The sequence below is a fragment of the Accipiter gentilis genome, chromosome 19, assembly GCF_929443795.1.
Source record: "Accipiter gentilis chromosome 19, bAccGen1.1, whole genome shotgun sequence".
In the NCBI taxonomy this organism is placed as follows: Eukaryota; Metazoa; Chordata; class Aves; order Accipitriformes; family Accipitridae; genus Astur; species Astur gentilis.
This window is the reverse complement of record NC_064898.1, coordinates 17,877,692-17,901,082: the sequence shown is the minus strand read 5'-3', so window position 1 is coordinate 17,901,082 and position 23,391 is coordinate 17,877,692. Positions and strand designations below refer to the sequence as shown.

The window sequence follows — 23,391 nt, the reverse complement described above, 5'->3', positions numbered from 1 at the left end:
GAGGCACTGGAACCGGTTGCCCAGAGAGGCTGTGGCTGCCCCATCCCTGGCAGTGTTCAGGGCCAGGTTGGATGGGGCTTGGAGCAACCTGGTCTAGTGGAAGGTGTCCCTGCCCATGGCAGGGGGGTTGCAACTGGATGATCTTTAAGGTCCCTTCCAACCCAAACCATTCTATGATTCTATGAATTCCTGATAGTCTGCTTAAAAGAAGTATATTAACTCTGGGATTCAGAGGATCACTTTCACAGATATTTTATGCACTTTATCTACTGCTGTTCATAGCAGCGTACAGATCTTCAAGCAATTGACTTGGTCTGATTTACTTTAAATTCATGAATCAACCTTGTGATACTTTCCACAGCTACACTGCTGTGTAATAAAAGTCTTCTGTAAATCACTTTATGTGTATATATACATGTGCATATTTTTACATGCAGAATTCCAAATGTTTCCATACAAAATACAGGCAACCAAAAGAACACAACTAATACAAGAGTGTAAGAATCAGAATTTATTTTTATTCTAATTAATGTCTTTCCAGTCTAATCAAAATTCAACAACTGCTTATTATTAGACCAGCTATAAAAACAATCTAGATCACCAAATTTCTGTAAGGAATCATTAGCAGTACAGTAAAACTATGTGCACAAGAATATGTCCTTTCCTCTGATGTTACGTTTCCATTCTCTAATGCATTAGTAGAGTTAGTTCTCGGCACCACATGCTGTTTGCAAGAGGATTATGATGTTCATGGTGGGGATTTCCTTCTCCTGAGTTGTTGGTTCACTCAAAATTATTTTTTCTCTGTAGTTCATCATCACAGTAGTTCATACGTTTCACTCTGGTATTGATTCATGGGGTTAGTTATACCACAATCACTTAATTTTGCTCATTCTTCTCTGTATAAACCATGATTTCTTTTTTGCGGGAGGGAAAGAATCTGTGATTGCACAAAGCTAAGCAGAACTGAAGTTAAAATAAACTGGGTAGCGGTGCAACTAAAACAAGTTCATAACCACAAGGCAGTCAACAGGCAAACAATCACAGGGAAATTTCACTTTACAGCTGGCCAAGCTAGACAGTAGACATCTGATTATAGAGCAAGAGGCAAGCACAGTAGAAATTTCTTGACTTTTACAGGTACAGCGAAAACCAAGCTAAAACATGTTCAACACCAGACAAGGCTTAACAAGGTTCGGAGCCGTGCACAGCTAATTATTGTTGTAAAATGTGAGATATGGGACAAGCATCAGCATTTACCAACAGGGTTCTGGCTGGGCCACAGGGCTCCTGTCCATGTGAGGTAGTTGTGAGTCCTGCCTTTCTCAGGGCTGCAGGAAGGTGAGTTTGGGAAGAATTGATGTGCAACAATAACTGAGTTGCAAAAAGGAGATGTTGTGGTGTAACCTCAGCCATCAACTAAGCACCACACAGCCACTCAGTCACTCCCCCCCACCCAGTGGGATAGGGGAGAGAATTGGAAGGAAAAAGGTAAAACTCATGTGTTGAGATAAAAAATTTCATAGAACAGAAATGAAGGAAATAATAATGATAATAATAACAATAATAAAATGACAATAATAATAAAAGAGTTGGAATATACAAAGCAAGTGATGCACAATGCAACTGCTCACCACTTGCTGACCCATGCCCAGTTAGTTCCTGAGCAGTGATCCCCCTGCCAGGCCAACTCCCCCCAGTTTCTATACTGGGCATGACGTCACACGGTATGGAATACCCCTTTGGCCAGTTTGGGTCAGCTGCCCTGGCTGTGTCCCCTCCCAACTTCTTGTGCCCCTCCAGCCTTCTTGCTGCTGGGCATGAGAAGCTGAGAAATCCTTGACTTAGTCTAAACACTACTTAGCAACAACTGAAAACATCAGAGTGTTACCAACATTCTTCTCACACTGAATCCAAGACATAACACTATACCAGCCACTTGAAAGAAAATTAACTCTATCCCAGCCAAAACCAGGACAGGAGATGACAGTATTACCCCTCTGCAGCACGATTTACTGATGCTTAGAGAAGTCCTCCCAAAGGGACAACCAGGTTCAGTTCCCTCCTGTGCCTGCAAGGTCTCTAACCCAGGTCTCTTGCCTTCCTGGGAAGCATCCCGACCACCAGTGTGTGTCCCAGGTCAACTGACAGCTCTCACTATGCTTAATCCAAATGGGAGCTCCTCCACCAGCATTACGCACAGGATTTCATTACCACGCAAACCTCCCACAGCCAACGGTGCTTGGTGTGCAATAGCTTTCCCATTGACTGCCGCTGGCAGCAGGGGCTCAGTTTCTGAGGCTGCATCGTGTTTATGCAAGGATTTGGATTTGAACAGCTCACACCCCTCTCTCCCCTCAGGGCATAAAGAAGCCTGCAACAGACTGCAATATGTGTTACGGGTGTCTTGATGGAAATGAAGGCACAGTGAAACACAAATGCTCAAAGAAACGTCCTTCCCTGGCTCCAAAAAAGACTGGCAATGTAACAGGAAGGGTAATAGAAAGTATGATGGCCCTTTTCCATAGATATATTGACATATATTCCATGGTATTTTAACAGATTGAAAGCTCCTGAAGCTGGAGTGCAGACAACATGCTCTCAGTAGCAGGCTACCCATGGTTGTATACGTTCGTGTTTGGAGCACTTGCAAATACAAAGATCTATTGCCTTAAAGTTGTTGCACACTGATTACAGTATAGTCTAATCGAATACAGACGTTCGTTCGTGATGTCATTGTCATGAAGCAGTAGGACCATTAGGAACCTGAATTCTTTGGCAGACCCTGGTTCTATCTTAGACAATTCCCTGTTGAAAGTCTTTTCACATTATTCCTTCATGCTTGAAGCACACAGTGTTACTTCACTGTTCTGGGCTTGACTGCATATTGCCAGGCATTTTTAGTGGAAAACATTTGGAGGGGTTTGTGTAGCCCTAGTCCTTTTTTTTGTCTTTTGGCTTTGACTCAAGGGACACCCCCTGCTTCTTTCAGGGGAGCTGGTCTGCAAGAGAGACAGTCTGCAGGAAGGGAAGGAGCACAGGCAGCCTCGTCCTTCCAGTTCATGTTCCAGGTCCAATACTGAAATGCGGGCGGTTGTTGACAGGGTGTGGATGGTCATAAAATATCATAAAACCAGAGTCTAACTGGAGAACAGAAGTAAAACTGCTCTCAGACCGGTGGTAGCAGATGCTATCAAGCTTGTAACAGTTGGAAGGGAGTATGGGCTGTGTGAAGAGGAGGATTAGAGATGCTCCCCTTCTGATCAGAGCTATATAGTCAATCTGCTCTATTACAGCTTGGGTTGACTGGAGATTTCACTGAAGCAGAGCTGATTTCTGCCTGCCAGAGCTCTGACCTTAGCACTAATTTTGAATTCAAGGGGAAACTGGAGTAAGTAGGCGAGTGGTAGATTGACACATGAATGGAAAATCCAGGAGAAATAGACAGAGCCACGTAACATCAAGTATCCTGTATTGAGGCTTGAAGGACCCATTGGTTAGAGCAAAAATGACAAAGTGGGATATGTTGTGTGTAGGGAGCATTGGCTGAACCAAAGCACTGGTATTAGTAAAAGACCTTATCTGGTGTCCTGGCTCCTGTATCAGTACTCTATTCTCTTTGAACTTGCACTAAATTTGTCATTTCTAATTTGTTAAGAATAAGCCATGCTCTGAACCACTGGGAAGCCGACACCGGCAGTTTTGGATTAGCAGCATGCTCCGTTTGATGCACGGCTTGGCCTCTCTGTGTTCTGTCTAGCTCAAAGTTCCATGGAAACTCCACTGAGTTTATCTCTCAGTCATTTCTCTGAAGCAAATCAGCTTGGCAAACGAAGCAAGATTATTTGTAATAATTGTGTCATCATCTCTCCTCCAAAGAGATCTCTTGGGACAGATGTTTGTGAATATTTCGTTATTTGGAATGCAAACCCAGTTTTTTCCTTAAGAACTACAGGAGCCAGTAGGGCATGCATTAACTTTATCCCTTTTGAAAGCAATGCAGCCAATAGAAAAATGTTAATGTCTAGTGTTGATAGAAGAAGTAAACAGGATTTTGTGCTCATTCTGCTTGTTTAAATTCACTTTAAGATTCTGCTTACATCTGATCAATTTGTTAGGCTCATGGTGCAAATATTTTGGGGTTGGGGGGAGTATTGCACACTGCACCTTATTGCCCTCCTGTATTTGAATGAGTTGGGCACTGTAACAAGACACAGAGAGTCTTTAGGTATCTGGAAGAGCTGGTGGCTCAGCTCTGTACCAGAATTGAGAGCACGTGCTGGGGGTTTGCCCAGGGGCCTCTTTCCCAGGTTGCAGGTTTAAATACATTTCCAGTCCAGAAAGGGCCATACGCATGCAAGCATCATCTGGGGACTTGCTTCTTGGGAGAGGGGAGGAGAGGGGTTTTTTTCAAAAAAGGGTAGGTACAGAGAGATTCCACAGCTGAGGGAGGTGCTTCTCCTCATTCGTTGACGTCAGTTGGGTGCAATTACCCTGTTCTTTTACTGGGCAGGAAATTGAGTGATTAATGGTTTTATACCATAAAAGGATGTATTTGGTCCTTCTGGATGTGGGCACATGCAACCAACCTGTTGAGACTCCTTACTATTACCCCCAAAACTGACACATGAACTAGTCTCAGTACCTGACAGCAGTTTGTAGGAAAGGTGTGCTGCTTAAGAGTGATGATAATGAGTTATAATTATTAATAATTTTTTTACTTAGACTTTTTTTTTTCCACAGCCGTGCTTGTTACAAGTTGTCTGCCTTACAAAAATATTAATCAAAATCATGCTTAAAACCAACTAAAGATGCTTTTAAACTGAAGTTAGGAAAAGAGAATTTTCTCTTCTCTCTCTCTACATCTCCAAAGTTCCCCTTTTTCGCCTTCCTGTTTTCAGAGTATTCTGACAGTGACACATAGGCTTCTACATACAACTGCAGAGATTAACTGATGGGATTTTAGAAGTGAAATTAAATGAATGCTTGGGCATTTTCTTTTCTTTTTCTAGCTGTCCCACTGTCATGCTTGGTTAATACTGTCCAAAAAGGATAGAAAATCACAGGAGCATCAAGGATGCAGCATGTGCGTGAAACAAGATTCTGCTCACCATGGTCTTCCAGAAAAAAACCAAAACCTACTGGTGTTGCTGGTGCCTGATGAGCTGCACATTTCCTATAACTCCTCCATTCATAATTCATTTTTTGACACATGGATTCTCTGATCACCACTATGTCGGCTGAAGTCATGCTACAGCTTGAGCACAGGGAGGCAGTAACATGGGCCTCCATCCTTTAGTTGGCTGCTTCTTTTCATCAGATTCACAGGAACTTGGATAGAGAATTCTCTCTTTCTGTCAAATTAAGGTTAAAATTGGCTAAGAGAGAAAAAAAATTATTGGGGAAGAATGACAGGCACACATAATGTGTTCACTTAACTCTCAGTTCTTTGGAAACAGGGACTGTCTGAGGTTTGTGGCATGTCAGCAGGTGTAGCTTCTGATGGGGGAAGCTGCATTTCACAGTTCAGGAAGTATCATCAAGATGTACATATTTAGAAACTCCCTACCTGCTCTCATCCTTTTCAAATCATGAAGCTTTTATGCTGAGTAACTTAGCTCACCACCATTGCATCAAGAGAGTGTGATTGCTTGGCTTTTATAAAGGGGAAGAAGGATGGGTTCCCAAGCGATATCAACTATACGTGGCATTAGAAGGTCAAGTACCAGTCCTTAAGCTTCACTTAGGAGCCATTTGGCATCCAGCAGAGACTGCAAGAGAGAGGTGTAATGAGCCATCTGGGGAGTAAGAACTTTTTGGGTGAGCTGCTACATGGCTAAGCAGTTACGCCAGCCTGCGTTAAAGCACATATCACAAAGCCGTTTGAGAAGGCATTTAAGCGCACTCCTAAAGCTAAGCATGTTCTTGAAAACAAGGAGACTAAACCATATGCACAGTGTGTTTCCCTGAATAAAAGCCTGAAAAAAAATTTGAAAACCAATGACTGGAAAGGTTCAAATGTAATCACCAGCTTCAAGTTTAACAGAGCTACAGAAAAGACACATGTTATATTCCATATCTGTGTTGTGTTTCCCTCCTGTTAGAAATTCATCCAGAGTCCAGAGGGGGCAGGAGTTTGATTGGGAAATTGCAGCAAAGGCATCACAGACCATGGCATTTTCAGTGACTCTGTGAACTCACAGTCACCTGTCACTCATGGGTCTGACTGCTGTCTGTTTGACCCATTTTCCCACTCTTGCACTATATTATATTCTGCAGCACAAGTTTCTGAACCCATGACCAAGGCAATCTCCTGCCACAGCTGTGGCTCTCAGTCATGGTGCTGTGATCACAAATCCACCTGTCATGCAGAAAAACTGGCAAGCTGGCAAAATGAAGCAGCATCAGTACTAATATCTGATCAAATTTGATATTTCAACCCCCAGTGAAAAAATGGACTGTCAACTCAATTATTGTTTGGAGCAAAACACAACAGTACTGTTGGCTGCGAGCCATGTCATTATTGGGACAATTGAGTTTTATGCTGGGGAATAAAATATAGTTATCCTTAGAGTGCCTGTCTGTACGCACACTGCACTGCAGACCTCCACGCACCTCCAGCACACAAGTGCCAAAACTGTTTTCCTTAGTGTATCTGTCTGTCATGTGTGTATCCAGATGCTTTAAGTACCCCATACAAAGGGAGCATGGATGATACTGCATAATTACTGCTCTTCTAACCACTGTTATTCAAGAGAGAGCATTCACACCCTGCATATATCCCATGAATGAGTTCCTTTCTATTCCTTTCATCTCTTCTTTTTTTTTTTTTTTTTTTTTTTTTTTAATTTATTTGTTTTCATCTACCAAATCATGGAAAAGTTTAGATTGAAAGGGACCTCTGGAGGTCATCTAGCCCAACTCATGCTCAAAGCTGGGCCACTTAGCTCAGCTTCGATTCAGACATGATGTGCTTCCACTAGGCACCAAGGGGTGTCTGTAAATAAGGATGCCTCCATCTCCTCCTAACTGACTCGAATACTCCTTTGGTCACCATGGTGGCTCTCCTGAGGTCACCATGATAAGAGGTTTATGACTCCATGTCCATGCACTCCCATTTCTGTGGGAATTGTGCTGTCTGTGTATTGTCCACTTTTTGCACAGGAAGTGGCATGTTGAGAGCTGATTCTAGTTTTCCTAGTCGAGTCAGTCTCTGCTCCCATAGCAGAAGGCTGGGCTACATGCAGTAAATTTCCTGGCACAAACTTGTAGTGAAATCCAAGGCCAAGAGCATGGTTTCAGAGTGACAAATTGGCTGACATGAGCATGGCTTTGTGCCCTTGCGCTGTGAATATTGGTGTTCCGTACTGGTAGACTTCTTTCATTTCTCCATCAGTAGTGATGGATCTGGAGGTGTCGCTTCATTTCAGAGAACTACATTTTTGAATGATGCAGCTGCATCTCCAGCGCTAAGGTTTCATGCTGGTCCAGAAGCATTAACCATGAATTCCCCATCTTTCCAACTCCAGTTGGAAACTGTTCCTAGTTTGTGCTCCATTGGTATTGCTTACAAAGATGGGATTTCCAGGCTCTCCCTTCAATGCTGATAACTCCTGCAGATCTGAGCACCTCCCATAGAAGCCATGGGAGCCCACTGAAAGAAGAGTTCCTGAGCCTTTGAGCCTGCCTACTGCCAGCTCACCCTGCCTAGCTTTTTGGCTCCAGAGACATCTTCTGCCTTAAAGTGGCTCTTTTGGCTGTGAGCCCTCCTTCCACTTAAGTGTTGACTCCCTAAGCACATCAGACCACCAAGGATGTACTGTTTTTACATCGTAAGTCCTCCCCTGCTTGGTTTTTAAGTTCCATCACTGTAGAATAAGAGGAGTTTTCTGATTTGATCTCCAGATTATCAGACTCATCTCCGTCCTTTGATGAATAGTCATCACTCCATCAGCATAACAGGTGGATATCTTTGGAGGCATGAAGAAGAAGTCCAGCTTTACAGATTCCAGGGAGGAATTAGAGAAGCTTATACGTGAACTCAAGGATACATTTGCACTAGTCGGCACTCGACCAGCTAGTCCCATCCTCGCATTGGAGAGCAAGAATGGACAGGAATAGTGTGGTAGATGTCTGCCACGCATGGCTTGCCCAAGCAGAAGGCTGACAAACCCCTTACAAGGTTGTGGTTGTCTCTCTCACCACCTATCATTTCTTTCAGTGCTTCCCATGGCCAAAAGAAGCATGAGACTGTGGTGTAGCACTCTAAAGATAAGAATGAGACTAGAAGAACTGGGGGGAAGGGGCAGGGGAGTGAAAAAAACCCCATAACACTATCCTATGTTGATTTGCAATGCCAAGATACCAAGAGACTGTTGGTCTTTTGAGATTATAGATCCTGCATGTGCTGGACATGTGCTACTGGAAAGTCGTGACAGTCAGGGGGAAATATTATTTGCACTACCTGTGGAAGAGCAATCAGGGTAGCATTCACCTCACCTACCCTTAGACATCTGCAGTGTACATATCCTTGTCATACCAGGTTGCAATACAGGAAATTCCAGGTATGTATTAGGAAATACTTTTTTACTGTGAGGATGGTCAGACACTGGAACAGGTGCCCAGAGAGGTTATGGAGTTTTCATCTCTGGAGATATTCAAAATTCAACCAGTCCTTGAGCCACCTAATCTTTTTGGCCCTGATTTGAGCAGTGAATTGAGCTATATGTCCTCCACATGTCCTTTCCAGCCTGAATTATGCTGTGTTACTCCAAATCTACAATCAGTAGAAAGAAATAGGACATTCCAACGCCCAACCAGTCTGTTTTACAGATATATCATTTAGGGAAAGATTGAGGTCTCCCCCAAATGTTTTATTTTGGTTTGGGTTTTGGTCTGTATTAACTATGAAGAGGGCCACACACAGACATCTGCATTTCATCAAATTAAGACCATCTTTGGTGACAAAAGCATTACTTCAAGCCCCTCCACATTGTCCTGGTTTTGGCTGGGATAGAGTTAATTTTCTTTCTAGTAGCTGGTATAGTGCTATGTCTTAGATTCAGTATGACAAAAACGTTGATAACACACTGATGTTTTCAGTTGTTGCTAAGTAGTGTTTAGACTAAGTCAAGGATTTCTCAGCTTCTCATGCCCAGCCAGCAAGAAGGCTGGAGGGGCACAAAGAAGTTGGAAGGTGACACAGCCAGGGCAGCTGACCCAAACTGGCCAAAGGGGTATTCCATACCGTGTGACGTCATGCCCAGTATATAAACTGGGGGGAGTTGGCCTGGCAGGGGGGATCGCTGCTCGGGAACTAACTGGGCATTGGTCGGCAAGTGGTGAGCAATTGTGCTGTGCATCACTTGTTTTGTATATTCCAATTCTTTTATTATTATTGTTATTATTATTATTATTGCCATTTTATTATTTTTATTATTGTTATTATTTTCTTCCTTTCTGTCCTATTAAACTGTTCTTATCTCAACCCACGAGTTGGGTTTGTTTTTTTTTTTCCTGATTCTCTCCCCCATCCCACTGGGTAGGGGGAAGTGAGCAAGCGGCTGTGTGGTGCTTAGTTGCTGGCTGGGGTTAAACTATGACACACATGCTTTGGACAACACTTCTTATTTGAGAAAGGGAGATGCAAGGCCTTCTGTCTTTTTTTGCTTACTAATTTCACTTCTGAGGATTTGCCATGTTTGCTTGATGTAAAAGGATGCCTGATCTTTACCTTCACTGAATGGAGTCTTTCCTGAAATCAGTATCGAAATGGATCTTAATACACAGATCAAGGTCACAGTGGTATTAGCCGAAAAACCCTCTTAACTTGACCTCGGTATGCTGAGGTATGCAGCAGCAGCTCTGATGTCATCCAGCTGCAGTGGTCAGTTTATTTCCCTGGATAAGGAAGCAGCTTTTTTCTCCTGACCTTTGCAAAGCCTCTCTCAGAAGAGCTTCACATGCCCCTCAGGTGATGCTGTAGCGGTGGCTTCAGGACCGTGCATCTCCAGGGCGCTCCCACGTCTGCTCGGAGTTTCAGGGCTCACCTTCAAGTGATCTGGGGTCTGCTCTGCAGCGTGTGCATCTGTATAAGTATTTGGCAGAGACTGAGAACTTACTTAGGGAATATTTTTATGATGTGTGGTCCCTACACGTTGTGTGGCTTGCCTTCCCTTCTTTTCATGGAATGGCATTCTGGGGTCTGCCATAGGAGGGAAGAGAGGAGGGAGAAGCGCTGAGCTTTCTGCCCTTAATATACAACATATGGAGGGGTAGGACAGATGTGACCTCTGTGAGAAACACTGGGGAAAACAAAGTTGTCTGGAGCCGAATGACATTCCCTCCCCTGGTAGGATGCATATGTGCATGTAATGCACGCACATCATGAAGAGCTATGGTTCCTGGGAAGTAAGTCGCATTTTTCAGCTATAAATTTCCAATTATAAGAACCCTTTTTCATGTAAAATGAGATTGCCTTGCATACCACAAACATCAAATATGCAAGTAAAAAAATGCCCCCCCCCCAAGAAAAACCACAATGGACAGATATCTGAGAAGCCAAGCAAGGCTGCATTTTGACATGCTGCACTTCTTAATTGAAGATTAGGAAATCAGCAACTAAGCATGTATTTATCTCACTATGGCAGAAAAGATCTTTTGACGCACATAAGCAGTTTCTGTTGCTAGCCTGCAAACACAGAGAAATTGCCTGCTGAAGTCAGAGATGATGATTGCTTCCTGGGTAGTGGTTGTTTTTACCATTTTTTCTTTTTGCTTTTAATATTGTTTATGATATTTCTTTGCATTATTATCTGTAAAGATTTTTTTTCAGACTCCAAAATATTCAAATAGCGAATAGCTCTGTTGTCATGGAAATCATTACAGAATTAGGCCACAAAGAGTGACAGTGACTCAGTAGCCAGGTGATACAGGCACTCAACTGGGAAAAGAGAAATCTGTTTTTCTGCCCCTACTCCCATGAATATATAATTATTTTTTCCCTAATGAAGGGAATGCACTAAGAGGGGATGTCTCAGAAAACTTCTGTCAGGTGACTGCAGTACTCTTTCAGGCCTGGATTCAGATCTCTTGTTCTTACTGGGCAGGAGGAGAGGAGAATCGAATTTTGATTTCATATATCTTAGCAGGTGGAATTAATCTCTGGATGAGGAGGTGGGAGAGGTAAGATGGCTGCGCTTGCCTGTCCTTGTCCGGGTGTTTACGCAATCTCTAAGCACACTTACTAACACTCTCGTAGCTAAATGAGATGATAGACGAACGGGTGCCTAATTTTAGTCTCATCAAGATTCAGCCAGGCATGAAACTGTTTCCTCATCACATGACAGATGTGGGCTCAGGAACATGGGCAGTGATGGGAATTTAGGTGTCTGGGTGGAAACCGAGCAGGAGTACTGGGAATCTCTCTGTATCAGCATAGGAGCCTGTGTTTATCTTCTGAGTTCAACACTTCAAGGTTTGGTGGTGTAAAATGAAAAAGTTTAATAAAAATTGAAATTGTGAACCTTGCTTGCACAAAAGCACACATTTAACTTCAAGAGGATGAGCAGTCCTGGGGCAAATGTGACAAACTGGACTTCCCGAGGTCCCTTCCAGACTGAATTATCCTGTGGTCTTGTATCTGAAATATCTGGCATGCAGACAGGGAGGGGTTAAAAATGCTTAAACCATTCTTCACAGAACCATCAAATTTAAATGTTTTTTCCAGTGTAAGCAGTTTGCATGAGAAAGAAGGTCATGTTTGCAGAAGTTTAGAGGAATCACTGGTATTATTATCAGAAAGCCAATCCAGGTTGAAACATAAGAGCTTTCACTCTGATTTTAGTACTGATATTGATACTCCATTTATTAATGATCTTCACAGGAGCAGTAGAATAAAATGAAGACATTTCAGCAGGAAAATAGGAATTTACATCAAAACTTTGGCCACCTAGTATGTCCTCCCTTAGCCGCCAGAAGTGGTTTGGGGTTTTTTTTGCATCAGCATTTATCTCAGTACTTTCTTTCTTACAAGAGGAAATAGCAGTGCAGTTCTGTAACCTATAATCATTTGTCGGGGATGGGGGTGGAAGATGATTAGCTTATAACATTGTAATCTCATCTGCTGTCTATTTTTGGACAGATTTTGATTAATTCTCCATTAAACGAATTCAGTGGTGTGCATTATTATACTGTCATGCTTTTCTGTACCATGCTACCTTTGTCATGTGATTAGCTGTCCTGAGGGCAAGAAACCAATAAAAATGACATTCTTGCTTATTATTTGCACCACTACCCTTTCATAGCCCATCATCAGCCTTTGTGTTGCCTAAGTCAAAAGTTAATTAGAATGACTGCCACTTTGTGTCATATAAAAGATGATCATTGTATGTACAGAAGTTACATGTCTCCATACACGCCTTTGTCAGCAGCAGCTCTGCCAGTTGTGCCTTATTCTTTGGTTTTAGTGGTTGCTGTCGATAGGAATATGAGACATTGAACAACCACAAAGGTGGCAGAATCAAACTCTCAGGAAATCAGCAACCTGTTCACCATGAATGCGGCGTTTCTCAGGAATGCCTTAACTCTGCTAAACAAAAAGTCTTCTGTACAAAATCAGCCTTTTTAAATTATTTTAAGCCTTTCCCTTTTATTTACGTCAATCACTGGAAGAAGATTTGTGAAAAGATAGCAAAGAACAATTCTTAAAATGCGTGCATATGAATTGTAAGATAAAAAACTTAATTGCAGTTTAGACTTCAGATTTATTTGAAAAGGGGATAATGATAGTAATTACCCAGTTTGAGTTTTGTAGAAGGCTAATTAGATCCCAAAAGCATTTGTATGCACAAGGCAAACCATAAATACAAAAGACCATCTGGTCCTTATCAGCTTACAACACTAACACTGTCTGTAATTATTTTTTCTATATTGTTTTGATGTTGACATTTTATGATGCAATACATCTAGCCATGGTTAGGGAATAACCTGTAAATGCTTTTTGGTTGTTGCTGGGTTTGGGTTTTTATCCTGTTTTTAAAGACGTTGGCTAACTCTAGGAGTGCAGGAAAGCACTCTAGAGTTTAATCATTGACACTACAAATTGGTCAGTGTTTCAAACCGAGTTTGATTGTGGGGTTTTTATCTAAATTGCTCCATCTGCTTTTTCCAACATTCTGGGGTTCAAAAATAATTTATGAAGACGTTGAGATGGGTTTATCAGGCAATGAAGTAGTTTTAAGGTCTCCAAGCCATATCACAGCAATAGAAAGACTAATTCTGATGCCCTTGTTCAGGGTTTAGAGCCTGCCATCTCGATCTGCCTGTGGTTTTGCTCCAATGTGAAGTCCTCTGCGGCCTTGTGAAAGTCACACATTAGCACTGTGGAGTTACAAGTTGAGTAGCTTCTCTGCTTTAGGGACCACTCTCCGTACCTCTCTCCCGAGAAGCTACGTCAGCCTGAGCAGCAGGGATGCCCCGGCAGGATCCCTGCCCGGCTGCAGAAGAAGTTGCAGCAGCAGCTGTGGAAAGGGTTAGTGGGGTCCTCCAAAACATGGGGAGGCAAGACTGGCTCCGAGCCTTGGAGAGGTTTTGAATGTGGTCAAGTCTGAGTGATTTACCGGAGCTACACGGGGAGACGCTGCCAGCTGCTTTCATTGGCATCTCGTGGGTCCTCTGAGTTTTTCTCAAAGAGGAATATTCTTGTGCAGAATTTTAATCAATTCCTTATTTATGAAAATTGTCACTGACTTGATGACTTCTGACAGTTCCCCTCAAGAGCAGCCAAACAAGGACTAACAAGCCAATCCTGCTGCTGCTGCCCAGGGAGCCTCACAGGCTTCAGGGATCCACCTGTGAAAATCCAGTTGCAGATCAGAGACTTATAATGAAGTTCAGGTTTTATTTCACTGAAATTCGAAGTGTTTTAATCCAGTCTCCCTTCACTTCATGCCAGATAGATACCTCCTTATCTGTTGACCACCTGAACGTTGTCTTGGACTCTGCATCCATCCAAATCCTGAAATCTGACAACAGTTCTGTGTTTAAAGTAACAAGTTGTCCTGAAATTGAATCTTTTGTAAAGAATTTTTTGATGCCAGGTGCCTTTATTTCTCTTTGTGCAAGAGGCAGGCTTTTCTTTTCAAATATTTTTCTCTTAGTTGCAGTGTTTGGAATCTAACATCTCTTGTGCTTTAAGCTGTTTTGTTCTTATTGTATAATCTCATTTAAGAGTGCACAGAATCTCTAACCAGACCCAGAACTTTGGGAACTTTCTGTTTTGAAAGGGCAAGGTAGGGAAGGGCACAGCCGTACAAGCAGTGTGAACAGGAGTGTTGTATATGCATAACCTGTATTTTCTGTGGTTTTTCCATGGTTTTTTTCCATTGTGTCTACATGGTCTTTTCTTTTGGAAAACCTGACCTATGTGGATACTGAGAATCTCATTCTGCTTGTGCAAGGCTTAACCCACCTGCCCCGTTGTACCCGATGCAATCCTGGTGTCCAGACTCGTACAGCTTGTGTAGCCATCAGCCTTCTGGCTCCCTACAAAGGAGGGGTGAGCCACCCCTGGCCGGGGCATCACGCTCTGCCTCTCCCCCCAGCACCATCCCATCCCCGTCTAGGCAGGGGGATCTCCTGTCTTAGCCTGGGGGTGAAGAAGCCTTTATGCTATCCATGCCGTGAAACTTGGCTTTGGGTAAAGAAGTTAAAAATATATATCTGCGTAGGAGCATGTGTTTATTTATGGCAAAACATGACTGGAAAATGACTAAGTTTTGCAGGAAGTCTTAGGTGGGTGTATTGTTTAAAAATATTTTTTAATTGCTTTGAGACACACTGTTGGCAGGTTTTGTACAGTAGCTACAAAGTAACTTCGATTTTATGTTTTTTTTACAGAGATCAGATTTGGAGTAGACAGTGTTCCTTAGGTAAATGCCACTGGGTGTCCTAAAATTTCATGTGTAATCTCTGCTTTCACATGAGAACCGCCTACTCTCCCTGGGCAAAGCCATGACCCAGATCTCGCCATTGAACCCTGTTCACATCACTTTTGCATGACCACAGTGTGGTAAAGCACTGAGCAAAAACCAGATAGCCAGCCCCTGGAAGTCACCCAAAGGCTGTATCTGGGGGCTCTATCTGCCGGAAACAACAATTTTATGGCATAGAAGCATGTGACTTCTCAAACCTAGACTACATGCAGCCCTGTCACCATGTGTGGCATCTAAAAGGTTAAGCTGTACAGTAGGAGCCACAACAGGTGAGTTTGCTTCCTAATATAGACTGTCAGGGAAAAAAAATAACAGTGTTTTACTACTAAATTGCTTTGGGGATTTTTGTGGAATCATCTTGTTTGAGTTTTATAACTGTCTGTAGGAAATTGCTTGGGATTAGTCTTGAAATTGTAGCGCGTGTGAGATAGATGGACCTCTGGTACACAAGGGTGATCAAAGTACGTGCTGTGTGCCTGAGGCTAGCGCTGGTGCTGGGAAGGAGCATTCAGACTTTATGGCAAAACCTTCCCTTTTGTTGTCCCCCTTTTCTTCTTCTTCTTCTTCTTCTTCCTGTGATTGTTCCAACTCTCCTAGCAAGCATCCAAGCATCCAGTGCCTGCTTCCCCCTCAACATAATCCCCAGATCTGCATGCGCTTCCTCCAGACTGCAGAAAATGTGGCTTAGTTTGGGGGTTTTGTGTGTGAAATGAACACCTGGGGTGGGATTGCTCAACCAAATGTGGACCGCTAAAAAGTCAGCATTTCTGGAGCCAGGCTCCATTGCCTGTGAAGGGACACTTGGGTGGTTATTCCACTTGAAAGTAATTATTACACACTTCGGCAACAGGAAATCTGCTTCTGTTGAGTAGTCACTAGGGGCCAGATCCAGAAAATGTCTTGATTGCCTGAAATGAGACTTAGAATTTAGATACCTAAATCTAATATTGCAGTCCCAAAAGCCTTAATTACTTACACACAACCCTGAGGCTTCTTCAGTTTTTCAGTACATTTGCGTTAATACTGAATGCTCCCACCACCCCAAGGTCTTGAGATTTTCTTTTCTGATCACTGTATTCTCAACAGGACTGATCAGCCTGCATTGTAATTCACATATAAAACTGGACGGGCTTGACCCAGGAAGTTTTCTCTGAGTGTAAGGAACACCCGTTGACAGGGTTGAGCTCCCTGCCACTTGCCATTGCTACGCTATTTTTGAAGGTGGCTGCAGGAAGGACAGAGGGACTCTGATGGATTAATGGTGTGGCTACAGCACTTACCCAGGAAGCTTAATGTTCTCTCGCCCCAAAGATTCAAGCTGGCATTTCTCCTATTCCAGGAGATAAGTGTGCTAGGTAAGAGGCACTATACTGATGACTGCTGTATCCTTTCTTTTTTGCTGGCTCTCAGTGGAAAAAAGAATTCATGATTGTCTGCAATGGAAGGAGAGAAGCAAAGCAAAACAAGCTTTGCAGAGAAAGCAAGAGAAAATATGACTTTCCATTGCAGTGTTATGAGCATTTACCTGGGAGGCGATGGTCCAGACCCTCTTCTCTACTGTTGAGGAGTCTTTGGTGTTTCTTGCTGAACCACAGTTGGATTAAAATGGCTAACATAAAACTGGAGGATTTCCAAGGTGAGATTCTCCACGAATGATCTCCTAGACTGGTGATCCAGTTTAAGCTTTGTCTCAGAGCCAATAAATTTTAGGTATTTTGTTTTGCTGTGGTGCAGTGCCCATAGAAGGAGCAAGGAGGTTTCTGTGTGTTTCCATGCATATGCCTTGAGGTTTGGGTTGGCTGTTCTCTGAGGAGGTAGGACGTAAGGTTTTGGATTCACCCCCCAGACAGAGTCAGAAGCTCAGGACTGGCCATCCCTGCTGGTGTCCACTAGTGCTGCGACTTCTGCCTGTCATCATGGGTAGATCCACCACCACCTTCCTGAACTTGCTGCATCTCTCCTGTCCACGGCTGCTGGTTTTCCTGAAATGTATAACAAGTTGTATCAAATTAGTATCATAGAGACCTGTACTCCTCTCTCAAATTTTGTTGAAATTACCCAGCAAAACTGATTGAGGGCTTTTATCAGGCAGCACAAAAGCAATCAAGGGCATTTATGAGACAGCACAATCTTGTCCTCTTGTTACCTCAGAAAAAAAGGCTAAAGTAAGGGTACGTTTTGAAGTATCAGTCTGCCTGTGGCACTTGGATGTCAACAAGAGAAGTGAAGTGGATTTTACATCTTGGTTTAGTTAAAATAGCTAGAATCCATTAAGTTTCATTACCAATTTTGGTTTGATGTGATGATTTGACCCTGGCGGTCAAATCCTGTAAATAAAGCAATGCTAGTTTACCTAAATTTCTGTCTGACAGGAGCACTAAAATGTAGCATTATGACCTATTATCTAGCATTACTGTTCAGTGATGGTTTGGGGAAGGAATCTCCTTCCAGACATAATTTATTACTTCTTTGTCTTGCTAACTCTTTGAGTGACGTTCAGACTTCAAGAGAGCCAATTATATTGCTTCTCCTAACAGACATATCTGTTCAGAGAGCCTTTTAGCAGTACTTAGGATTTCTTGACTGCATTTGTCTTTTATCCGTGAAGCTTACTTTCAATGTCACTTCCACTTTACTGCTGGAGATAATCTCTGGCATCACTTTTCCTTTCACTCCTGTACCCCACTCCCTCTACCTTGATTTTCTCGCAGAATTTGCCAGCGGCTGAGGGGTGTCAGCCACGGCTGTAGCTGTGGGAGCTGAAGCCTGGTGCGGTTATAAGAACAGTCGGGACCGTGAAAGCAGCTCTCACCATTGCAGCCCCCCTTACTATGGCCCTTGTTAAAACCCCCGTTCACCTGCCCCGTCGCTTACACCAGTTGTCATCAGTTGGCTGACTTCAGGCTGTCTGACTTTGTGTCTTCCTCTCTCATCAGCTGCTTGATAGCTTGCTGATCTGTTTTGTTTGCAGTGTGATAGGTTTGAGCATACTGTATTATTTATAAATGTTTGGTAATTTTCTGTGTCAGTGATATATTCTTTGGGGCTGCCTCAGTCTTTCAAAAAACAGGCTTGACACAACATCTCTTTGTCTCGGCATTAGAGCATTCCCAACCGGTTACTCTATGTACTTGCTTCTGCTTGCTGCAGTTTTAAAAATGTTCTTGAAGGCTTGCGCTGAATGATTAATTAAAATTTCATTAGGGTGCTTGGTCTAATTCTCATCCAAGTTACAACAGTATGAATGGGAAGTGGCCGCAGAGGAGTCAGTGGAGTTAAGCTAGCATAAAATTGGAGAATGAGGGCTGTTGTCTTCAGTTACATTGTCACACACTAAATCTTACTGAAGAGTTTCGCTACAAAACCTAACAATTTGGAAATAACTTTTTTTGTCTAATCTTGTTTCCATTGATTTTGTTACTAAATTTACTGTATTTCTATTTAAAGCCCCGGAGCCCAGTCTTGAGGTATTCTGACCCACCTACAGCTTTTCTCAAACTTGCATCTCATGTTTTGGCCCTGAATCAATAAAGATTACCTGCAGTGTATTCTGCATTATGTGAGCATTAATATATCTTCAGAGAGGGAGAGAGTATTGTCTCCTAACCCTTAGTTCTATTCCCTTTGGAAAAATGGGTTGACCTTTTCAGAGCTCAGTGGCTCTTGCACAGAGCTGCTCTTACAGGGTTGCATAAGGATTTACCTTAGGGAAGACCTGCAGAGCAGCTATAACTCAGGCTGTTATCTGCACCAGTCTGCATTTTTGCTTCTCTCCACCTTTTCCCTGCTGTCCAGGCAGATGCAATATAATTACAACTTTGAATAGAGATCCCCAAAGTAGCTTTCAGTGAGCTACTGATTGCTAGCTATATTGTCTACCCATGACAGATCCTCAGTTTCATAGGTGCAAGTAGAAATTACTTTAAGTCCTCCTGAAAAATCAAAGAAACTTGGCCCACATGGCTACAGGTCACCCACTTTTTTACACCTTGTGTGTGTGCGTGTGAGAGAAAGAAGATATTCTGTGCGAAGACTGAAAACCAGGATGTGTGGATACGTTTGCTCAGAGTCAAATTTGTGAAAATCCCTCCTGTTGGTCCATCGTGTACATCGTATTGCACTGAAAAACTGCCTTGCTGTCTTAAAAGTGTTGGTAGTTAATAGTGCTTTCTTATATACTGTTCCAATCCTCAGTGTAAACTGTGTCTTAGCCACAGATAGGGAAAGTTGTCTTCCTAGTGCTGGGGATGGACTTTTGGTAACTCCTCTTGATAGTCCAGACTTTGGTAGAAAAAGAGATTGATGGGACACAAATATACTGTCCACTAAAAACTGATACTGTGAAAATGAGACATTGAGCTCCTAATTTTGCTGTTTGCAGTATACATGTAAAGATATATTAATGGCGTAGGGATTTTTCATGACCTTTGTAATTTTTGTGTATTGAAGGGATAGCTTAGCATCTTGAGAGGAAGAAGTAGATTTCTGTAATACTCCTTTTTGAGGGCAGAATAAATTGAGTTATTCCTCAGCTTAACTTAACAAGCAAAGAGTGCATTAGGAATAAGAAGAACAAAAGATGCCCAAGAATTATCTCATAAGACCAGATGGGTAAGCAGAAGCGTAGATCTCGGATAAACTTATGCTGAGAAAATATCATCTCGTTTGCAAACAGGCACTGAACAGGGTGCCTGTGAAACTACTGAGAAAACATGTGCTTGATCCCCAAATGTAAATGATGGCTTCTAGTTGACAGCAGCTTTGATTACTCCTTGGAGCTACCCAAGCGAAGGAGAAACTGATGCAGTTGTCAGCCTGATTACTGTCTAACTGGACCCATCATGTTATGACAAGTGTATCAGGTACAGATGCTTGTAAAGTTTTCTTAATAGGAGAGCCAGACAGGTCTATCTGATCCATCAGCTGCCTTATGTATGGAGAGGCCACCATCACCATTGCTTCTCCTTGCTTTCCTCCCATCCTTGTTCAGCAGAGAAGCCTAATATATTCCCTGCAAGACCTATAAAGGTTGTAGCCTCAGAGCTCTGTTATTGGATTCATTATATGTGTGTGTATACAGATGTGTTCATATTTTTCTTGTCTGGATTCCCCCCCTTTTCTACCCAAAGAGGAGTAATAGTTATAGCTGTTCTGCCCCACACTGCCCTGTTTTACATGCTTTCCAGGTTATCTAAAGAGCAGCAGCAGCCAGACTCTCATATTGCCTCAATGTCCATAAAGAACACTCAGAAGCCTTCAATTCTTGTATCTCCTCATCCTCTGCCAGCTGTGGATTTCTTTCCATTTTTCCGTACCTTCAGAGGTGGACACTTTTGCCTGGACCTCTCACAGCTGGAGTCACAAGCACTGGGTGTGAAGAAGTGGCTCTAGTAGTAAGCTTGGTCTTCTGTAGTAGATGGCTTTCAGCTGTAGATAGTCCTTCCCTGTGAGCCAGAGATCTGTAGCCAGAGATGTTACCATGTGGTTGCAAAGCATCATACAAAAAGCACAAACTTAAATTCAGTAATTAATGGGAGGCACACTGTATCGGTAAAATCTGTACCTGACCTCTGCATGAAAAGAGGAATTTAGCAGATAGGATTGACTCCTAAGAGTTATGCTCATGTGCCAAATTTAAACACACAAGTATTATCTATCCTTATTTTCAAGTCGTTACTTAAATTCAGACTGATTATGAAAATAGTTCATTATGGAACAGTTACTTCAGTTTAGGGGCACCCAAAATGCATCATGGATCTGATTTCAGAAGATGCTGCTTTTCAGTCTTCTAAAAACCTGACTTCTTCAAGGTACCTCCATTTGTAGCACCCCTACTTTTTATGTCTGAAAATTAAAAGTAGTTATTGAAATATAGCTTTGTCCCTTATGCCTAAGAGCATAACTCAAATCATCCTGCTGAGCCTTAAGTTCAATTACCTACAACTCCTTCAGGTGCAGATTTGTCTGCTTAGCAAGGTGGCTCAGAGGGAGACATTGCCAGCAAGCTGATGCACTGCTGCCATTCAAGGCTGTGGTCTTTTCTAGTTTCTAACAATAATTTGTCTTAGTTGTTTGTGTGGACCTTGCATGGATGTGGAAGAGAATGGAGCCCTGTGCAGCTCAGGGTGCAAGCCCCGGTTACTGGTGATCACTCCTCTTGGCCTTTGGCTCTGATTTGTGAAAGTAGAAACCTCATCAGCACATCAAGTCTTACTCCTGTGCTAAGAAACATGATGAGATTTCACAAAATGGGCATGGGTGACTGATCATTTATCCCTTTGCCAAGTGGCCAGTGAGCTGATATGACAGAGCCAAACCTCAAAGTTTGGCTTACCCAAGTCCAGTATACTGTTCACTGTCTTCTTTCTCAGACATGTTTTGGGGCGAGGAATTATCATTTGGCTCTTCTGGGTCCAGCATCTACCTAACCTTTGCTGATTTCAGTAAAATAGGTCTTCGATATCAGGATAGTCATGTGTGAAACTCTTCTCCTAAGTGCCAGTTTAAAAACTGGTGATGGCTAAAATGCCACTTTCAAGTCAAGTATTGACCATTTGTATAAGCAAGAAGTAAATGTTTCAGAAACATATTTCTCAGTTGTTGCTGGAAGTGACATAGATTTTGTCCGGTTTCCTAAGTTGTGTCTGTAAATGAATCTTACATTTGGTCGTTTGGAGAGGATAGGAAATATATGGTCATATTTTATTTCCATTTAATATAGCACGTATCCTTTGGAAAGACGCCATCCCATGCTACGTGCCCTACACTCCACATGCATGTACAGATGCAGGCACTGTGCAATGAGGTACAGTAACCAAACTCCTAAGCTACAGTTGTTGTAGGAGGGGAAATTTTGGCTATTGATTTCATCAGCACAGAGAGGAGGTCAGCTGTTAAGTGTTTCAACTTACTCGTAAATTGTTTTATTATCCCGTTGTCTTTGTAATACTTGAACAATCATCATTGCTGCAAATTGATGGTATTCCTGTATCCTGGGTTTACAAAAGAAACAGGAGAAGTGAAGGAAATGATATGCTGAGAAGTTGCTAAGAGGGAAGTAACTTGGAGTTGTTCTTCTTGAAATATTTACTGCCTTTCACAGATTTTTTTATGGGCTCCAGGAGAGATTTGAATGAGGTGTTAGGTTGAAAACTGAACTGAGAGGCTGTTCCTTATGTAGGGGAAGATGGTATAAAGGAATGAACTGTTTGACAGCTGGACTTTGACTTGTGATGGATATTTTTTACAGGAGAGTGCGAATCGCCCCCCTCCTTTGCCGGCTGCTCAAAATACAGGGCCGGGCGTGCAGGGGGTCACTGCTCACTTCTCCGTCCCCACGCCGGGAGCGGGTGGATGGGGACCGTGTGGGCAGATTCTCCTCCTCCCTCCCAACTCTCCAGGGAGCCAGGGCAGGAGGAGCCATGACAGACTGTGTTTCTGGTACAGATCCATGGTGGGTGGCTGCCTGCAGGACACGACAGGGGAGCGTGGGGGAAAGTGGGACCCAGGAGTATGTGTCTGAGCCACGGTGCCTCCTGGAGCTCCTCTCCTTGGGGTGCAGGTTATCTTCAAGTTCTTACTCAGGGCTTGGCTTACAGGCACTATCCAGTCTATAAAAAGCAATTAAAACATAGCAAGTAATCCCCCCTGGCAACCCTTGTAGGCTTGCAGAAAGAACTCTGCAAATAAATTACTGCTCTTCAACAGCAGCTTGTATCCACCTCATAAACCCATTCCTGAGCTCGGCATGGGGAAAGAAATAAAATAGCATTCAACCAAAGACTAGAGTTTTGTGTTGTGGTTGGTTTTTTTTCTCTAAAAGTTCAGTTATTTTTACCTAACGAAGAACATTATTACCCCTATAACTCTCTCTGTGTTGGCACTGGGGCTCTGCGTTGCCGGTGTCTGACAGCTTGCTAATAATGCAGCGTGGTACGAGCACGTCCTGTGCCAGCAGCGATTACTGCGAGCAGGCGGCAGCGCGATGACAGCCTTCAGAAGCGGCAAGCACAATCTGAGAGGTGACATCGGAGGGAATTTCCCAATTATGTCTGCTTCGTTATGCTTAGGGTGATGGGAAGGTCACACAGTGAGTGTGCTCCTGCCTGAAAGGTGCAGGTCACCTTTTTCAGACTTCTCAAAATAGTCCCTTTATAATTAGGGGTTGTGATTTAATTTTATTATATTTTTTTAAAAGGTAATAAACTATTGACAGCTGAGGTTGCAGGCTGAATTTAGCCATAATCACAACCACAGATGCTTGTGTTTTCACACAAGTAACTGTACTCATTAAGTCTGCCTGTATAAACAGTTAAACCTCAGGACTAAATTGCCAAAGGAAATCAAGACTTCTGAATACCAGTGCACTGCTGCCCAGGGACTTACTGAATACATCTGA

The 23,391-nt window shown here is 42.8% G+C and overlaps 2 protein-coding genes across 9 annotated transcripts in view; one reads left to right on the top strand and one right to left on the bottom strand.

Moving 5' to 3' along the window:
- FAT3 (FAT atypical cadherin 3) overlaps positions 1-23,391 on the top strand; it is a 327,577-nt gene that overhangs the window by 150,753 nt on the left and 153,433 nt on the right. The gene's annotated exons all lie outside the window — the stretch shown is intronic.
- TAF1D (TATA-box binding protein associated factor, RNA polymerase I subunit D) overlaps positions 3,179-23,391 on the bottom strand; it is an 815,997-nt gene continuing 795,784 nt past the window's right edge. Inside the window, exon 15 of the mRNA XM_049823620.1 lies at positions 3,179-3,190. The gene's annotated coding sequence lies outside the window, so the exon portion shown is untranslated. The remainder of the gene's footprint in view (positions 3,191-23,391) is intronic.